The sequence below is a fragment of the Lytechinus pictus genome, chromosome 1, assembly GCF_037042905.1.
Source record: "Lytechinus pictus isolate F3 Inbred chromosome 1, Lp3.0, whole genome shotgun sequence".
In the NCBI taxonomy this organism is placed as follows: domain Eukaryota; kingdom Metazoa; phylum Echinodermata; class Echinoidea; order Temnopleuroida; family Toxopneustidae; genus Lytechinus; species Lytechinus pictus.
Window position 1 is genome coordinate 22246378 of NC_087245.1, and position 7391 is coordinate 22253768.

Sequence of the window (7391 nt, forward strand, 5' to 3'; positions counted from 1 at the left end):
TTTTTCGGGACGGGCACTCGTAAAAATAATGCGGATAATTTTCGGAGTTTGTGAACGCAATTTTTATTGAATTATCCGCATTACTCTTAGGCGGCTAATTGGAGGATAGGTTTTATTGGGTTTATGAAAGGGGTATAACATTCTACAATCTTGAAAACCTTGTGAAGGACTGACACATACATTCCAAAATTAATTTCCCTTTCCCACTGCCCTGCCAAACAAAAACCAAATTATATAGATTGCAAGCCCTGCACTGGGGCCTGGGCATTCATTTTTATGCAAAATAGACGGCACAAAGTCCACACATAAATTTCCCAGTCAGATCATGAAAGTTTTGTGAATGGCTCGCTAGCGCAAGACCACAAAGTTCACATGAATATTTAGCCTTCATGATTCTTGGAATATTCATGTCAATTGCATTTGTTGTGTGTTCTTTGTGTATGTTGGCTGTCGTTTAATAAATGGTATGTACATGATATTAACACAAACTTCTTGAGAAATTTGCACAAGTTGCACAAGATCGGACTTGACTTTTGTCAGAACTACAGAGAAAAACTTCTCTGTACAGTATTTGGACTTGACAATCTGCGTCCTTTGCAAAATATTGTCTCCCAGGAAAAACCTGCAGCACCGAATCCTGGCCGATAAGAAAAAAACAAAAACTAACTCAAGATTGGAGTGTAAAGTAGTTGCTACATGTACTTTGCAGCCATGGTTCGTAGTCTTCTGCATCAGACATATTTCTGATGTTTTGCGTAACGAGTATATGGATTTTTCGTAATGAAAAACTGCCAACGGACATTCAGTGATAAAAAGAAAACAACCTATGCAAGAGCGGGGGAGGATGCAATATAGGCAATGACTGCGAATAGCCTTCCGCATCAGATGTATTGCTGACGTTCAACATGACAGGATCACTCGTAAAGACAAAAGCTACAGCCTCCGCCTATATTCTAGGCTGAACTTCGGTCTGAATGTTCTTACTTATTACATCAAACTGCGTGGACAAGACGAAAAGAAGATAACTCTTCTCACCAGGGCTCTCATCATGCACTCAGACAAGAGGTCAAAGGTCAGATATCGGGTATGGCATTTGGAGCATCCCAATGGAAACTTGATATGGACATGTAGTGACAGTGCATCAAGGTTTCAGCTATAAATATCCATCTTTCCTCTTTTAGAGGTGCCATCTTTGAAAGATGTAATAATTGAAGTACAGCAGACATGTTAACATATTTTTTAACATGGCAGATGGCCCTTGTGAGATGATGGTCTAACCATTTTAATACTCTGATTCAATAGGCCTACCATATACTAGGCTTTTTATACGACACGTGTAGCAGCAATTGAAATGTCAACAAGTTTGTTTGGGGGGGGGTCATACCCCTCAGATTAAAGTTTGTAAAAAAAAAAACATGAAAACTTGTCCTACATGTACATATTTTCTAAATTTATTAAACCATAATTGTTCAAAAATACATTAATTTCTAATGTGAAGTAAACTGAAAACTGGAAATTTACAAACATCTAGGGCTACAACTTTCCCCAAAAAATAGTAATAGAACAAATATGTTGCCAACTTGAAACCTAATATTTAAAAATTCAACAAATCTCTTTGGTATTGAGGTTACTTTCTTTGCAGATATATGAAATGTCTGGTATATGCATTGTAATCAGGTGTAAATTGTCTCATGATTTTGATGGATGGTTGGAAAACATGATAGCACATATTGACAAGAGTTTGAGACTCAAAATGAGAGGAGCCATTGATCATATGGCCAATCATCATCAAGAGTGAAATACGAGAAACATCTGGAGCTAGGTCATTAGCAGCAACAGATTTCATTTCAATTTTTAAAGGGATTAGAGGAAGTAAAGTAAGACAGGTGAAACTCATTATTATGATATTGATATGGTTAGTTGCCATGGATACTGGAGAACATAGATCAGGCAGGATGATTGATTTCCAATAGCGATTCCAGAATTCCCTATTTCATGAGAATAATACCATACATTGTTGATCCACAGTGATTTATCAATTTTTGACAAAATATAATTGCCTTTAACAGACTAGAATAATAACAAGTGAAATGCCTCTGGCAGACCTGCCTGCATTTGGTGCAGTACTGACTTTGAAAACAACTATAAAGATGAATAATTATTCATAAAAAACACCATATTTTTGAAATACCAATGACGTCCTTGTAGCCGCCATTGAAAATAAACAGTGCAAGTGAAGCACAAGAAAAGCAGGGGCAGAACTTAACTCAAGATTACTGTGAGGTATTTTTTCAATCATGATAAATAAATAACAAACCATGAAAAATATACCAATCCTATGATAAATAAAATACAAACTAATGCTACTTCATGTCCAACTGTAACATGGACACATCAGTAATTCTGGTTGTGCTCTTTAAAAAAATAAAGAAGAAATCTCTTCATTCAATAACAAATATTATATTAGCCTTTCCAATATTGCCCAGCCAGGTGTCAATATCCCTTGTGAGGCCAAAAGCAGCAGTTGGCCAATTTCATAGACTGAAATTCACCTGGAATTACAAGTGACAAATACTATACTCAATTCTTTGTTGTCAATATTGTTGTCAAAACAGTTGCACTACATGTAATAAAATAGACTGAAATTCGCCTGGAATCATAAGTGAAAATGGACATAATTTGATGATAGCTTATACCCCTTTCATAAACCCAATAAAACCCAATTATGCGGCTAATAGCAGCATAATTTGGTCGTAAAATCAGAGGAGGACAAGAGTTATCCCCATTATTCTGATGCTGCTATTATCCGCATAATAGCGGCATAGGGACAAGATTTTGAGTTTATGAACGTATTTCCAAATAATGCGGATAATTGCCATGGTGCGGTCACAAGGTCACCCTTTTCCAACACAACCGCATCGGAGGGGGCGTGTCCAGTTGTCATGACGATTATCCGTCTTTTTCAGGACGGGCGCTCGTAAAAATAATGCGGATAATTTTTGGAGTTTGTGAACGCAATTTTTATTGAATTATCCGCATTACTCTTAGGCGGCTAATTGGAGGATAGGTTTTATTGGGTTTATGAAAGGGGTATAAGCTTGTCAATAATGTATGGTCTTTGACCTCGACTGAAAAAGAAACACACCAACATCCATGTACAGTACATTGTAGATCTCCAAAGCACACAAGCACTTCTCTTCTGCAACAGTAGCAAGGGGGTGTGGCATATTCATTAAGTTTAATGTTCCTTTCCCCTGTGACAGAGAAGGAAGCATCAACAGGATACTACAGAAGAAGCTTTTTTCCTCTTTGATGACATCATCAATTTCCCTGGGAGAGGGGCTCGGCTGGGGGCGAGCTCTAATTCTCGATGACCTATGGATATGGAGCTACACACTTTTACACTGTTCTTGAGTGCAGTGCTTGAAAGCCTTGAATCTTGGGATGACCCCAACAAAAAGTTGATTTGAATAAAAAGAGAAATATCCAACAAGCAAATGCTGAAAATTTCATCAAAATCGGATGTCAAATAAGAAAGATATAATGACCAGGGTGCTACATAAGCACTTGCCCGATTGCTCGGGGCAAGTGAAAGTTATATTAGAGTCAGGCAAGTGTTTTGAAGTAAAGACCAAAACTACTTGCCCGAATTGGGCAAGCAAAATTCTCACAGCAGAATTACCAAAATTACAGTCAATATGATATATTGACCCTAATTTTGATCATGGCGGGCAAGATAAAACTGAATTTGGAAACAGAAATGCAATAGCAGAGTAGATCAGTCCATGTCAAAAGAGAGAAAAAGGTCAATGGTTTATAAAACCGCAAAACTTTCTTTTGAAGAGGTAAAACTTTTTTCAATGACTTTTTCGGGCAAGTGAAATAGATTTTTGGGCAAGTATATTCCAACTGTTTAAAAATTTACTTGCCTGACTGGGCAAGTGCTTCTAAAAGGTTATGTAGCACCCTGTAATGACATTTTAAAGTTTGCTTAATTTCGCAAAACAGTTTAACACATCCTGGTCAGTATGCAAATGAGGAGACTGATGACGTCATCCACTCACTATTTCATCAAAATTTCATCAAAATCGGATGTCAAATAAGAAAGATATGATGACATATGAAAGTTTGCTTAATTTCACAAAACAGTCACACATCCTGGTCAGTATGCAAATGAAAAGACTGATGACGTCATCCACTCACCATTTCTTTTGTATTTTATTAATATGAAATATTCTAACTTTCGCATCACTGTCCAGAGAAACAAAGATTAAATCCTCCCTGAATATGTGGAATAAGCATTGTTTTATATGGTTCAGTCAAGTTGGTCCTAGTGTCAAATCTGTAAAAATGAAATATTGTATAAATCAAACAATGAAAAATAACAGAAATAGTGAGTGGGGGACATCATTGACTCTCTCATTTGCACATCACTGAGTTGTGCTTTGTAAAAAATAAGCGAAACTTTAAAATGTCATAACTTTCTTATTTTATTCATCCGAATTTGATGAAATTTTCAGCGTTATGCACTTTGATTTTTCACTATTTTAGGCCTACATGTACATGTAGACCCAGAAAATGTAATAAAAAAGTGTTACTTTTACAATACAAAGCATCCTAAACATAGTTGGCCAAGTTGGCCCAATGCAGGGAATATTTTTTTTCTGCCGGGGGGGGGGGGGTAACTTTATAAATAACATATTTCTTTCCATTTTTAACTGAACACATGAAAAATATGAAGAAGCCAAGTTGAACATTAAATTATGAAGACTACATGTACATGTATGTATTACATCCCCCCCCCCCTTCCCCGTTTTTCCCCTTGGTACAGTAATAGATACACATGACAAACCATGATCCATGATCGAAACAACCATTCAACTCGACAGACACTAGTGCCAAAACTATTGATACATTAATTTTTATAGTACAATTATGCATGTGAAAGTTCACTGGGGATAAAAGGCTTGATGTCAGTTTGATCTACCACTTTAAGATGAGAGATGTTTTACTCAGGCTGAAGGTTACAGAGAGATAATAGATATCTGGCTGTCTTCCGAGTGTCTCATCATCTCTTAAAGGGCATTCTCCCCTTCCCTTCTGTCGGACAAATAATTGGACTCACCGTATGATAACCTGTCCTACAAATACAGGACACGTACTGACCATTTAATGGGGAGTTTCATGAAAAAGTTTGTATTTTTGTTCCTTCATCTTTTCCTTTTAGTATACATAATATATTAAGTTGCATTATATCTTCGTCATCATTTCAAGTTTGATGTTTTTAAATCTGTACACTCTATGTATATATACCTGTAAATTGCACGCAATTCAGCCTTTTGGCTGCAAAGTGCAATAATCTTAATAAAACCTTTTCCATTTCAATTTCAATTTCAAAAGGACTTGCTGGATATTTTATCCAACTGTTCCTATAAGAACTGTGTCTTCTCAGCCAATAAAAAAATTCAAGCTCAGATTTCCCTAATCAAAGCAACTACTACCACAGCAAAGTGCTTTTAAAAACCTTTGTTTTGTTGAACTACATTTGATCACAAGCCATTCAGTTTTGACTGCAGAAGAAAATTCATAGGATAGTCTGATTTATATTTTCTACTTGCCTGTTTTGAAAATAAAAATACATAAATATCAGATCTCCTGATCATCTACCTATGTGTGTTAGTTTTCAAAGTTTAGAGAATTATAAATTTATGTTACTTGGTACCCAATCAGAAACTAGCTGTTTCACTTTTCAATTTCTGAGTCCTGAGGAAGACATATATGCTAAAGACCAGCTAAACCGAACTGACAAACTGTTTTGGATAGAATGAAACAGGAATAGGACTTTAATCTTTGCATTTCCTGGAGAGGTTGACAGAACAAGGTCCAAGTCTCTGCAAGTATGTTGTGTACAGTAAATTTTCCATAAAAGGGAAAAATCACTAGGAATTTAATTATACGATCCTACATGTATAACACCCCGCTGACACTGTAATATATACTTGAAGTGTAGTTCCTCTTCTGTATCCAACAACCCGTCTACAGCCAGATGGTGAGAGATAGTGACAGGTTTACAGGGCTTGACAATAGGGAGTTTTCACTCTGGGATGCACAACAGATTCAAGAACACAGTAAACATTTTGAAAATGCCCATCAAATGACAATGAACAGCAGGGAGGTCTTTGGCAAAAATTGATGAACCAGAACAGCAGTTTCATCCTGGGATTCACAGCTGACGAAAAACTGCAAATATGTCATTTGTCCATAGTCGAGGATGAAGCTGCAGTTTTGATTCACCAATTTTCCACATAGACTTCTTAGTTGTTCATTGTCATGAAGGGTATTTGACAATACATTTTCTTTGTTCTTGATTCCACTGCGTGTCTTGTAGTGAAAACTCCCTCATGACTTTCATGATAAAACATTTTTTATCTCAAGCACTACTCACAGCAGGAAAAGAAGGACCAAAATGCGAGATTCCATTTTTAGGAGCCCCATTCACACAGAAAAAAAAGTGAGCTCTTCATTCAAATCTTCAAATTAGACCTACATATTAGGGAGGCCAATCATCACTGTAAAAAGGACAGGAAGCTTGAGTTTTCAAAAATCAAACAATTAAAACAAATTATGTAATATTTTCAACTGCTTTTTGGAAGACTAAACCTGATTTGAACTACACTGTAGTTTGGTATGGGCTACCTTGTAAAAATCCCTTCAAGAGGTGTTTAAAAAAAAGTATACTTCACACAATAAATTGTATATCAAACTTACACTTTTATGTAGTATTTTATCAAACCACAAACTGTGAAATGTATCTAGGGCCTATTTTTTTGCACTCAAGTATTGTACGTGTTCTAATCGAATTGCCCAGTGACAATACCTAGGCCTATCCACTCCATTCTACACAAATGAGGACTTTGGAGAAGATAAGGACATCATCTCACTGGACTCTGCGGGGAAGACCGGGATCTCGTGCAGTAATCAGTCTCTGGCGGCCCATGACTGAAGGGTCGCCCCTTGCCAACGATTGCCGTCCCATAGAGCTCAATCTAGTCACTGGATGATGACCTCGGGGTTGGCAAAGGGTTCACATTCCATTGGGTACAGGGGGGAGTAGGGATGCATAGACACGGGATCTGTCTAGGCCGTATTGCCATTCCATGCACATGTGAAAGCGCATGCAGGGTATGTGTTGTATGACATAATTATGTGTGACAGCTTCATGATGAGAATTCGGAAAGCTCTTGTACGATTAGGACTTTAGGAGAGCACAATGTGAAGAAATGTAAGCCTACATTGTACATGTATATCTTATCTACAGTATATCAAAGTTCTCAAAAATATTCAAGAGCTCTTTATTACATTGGCCCGTATTCTGAAGTCGGTTTAACTTA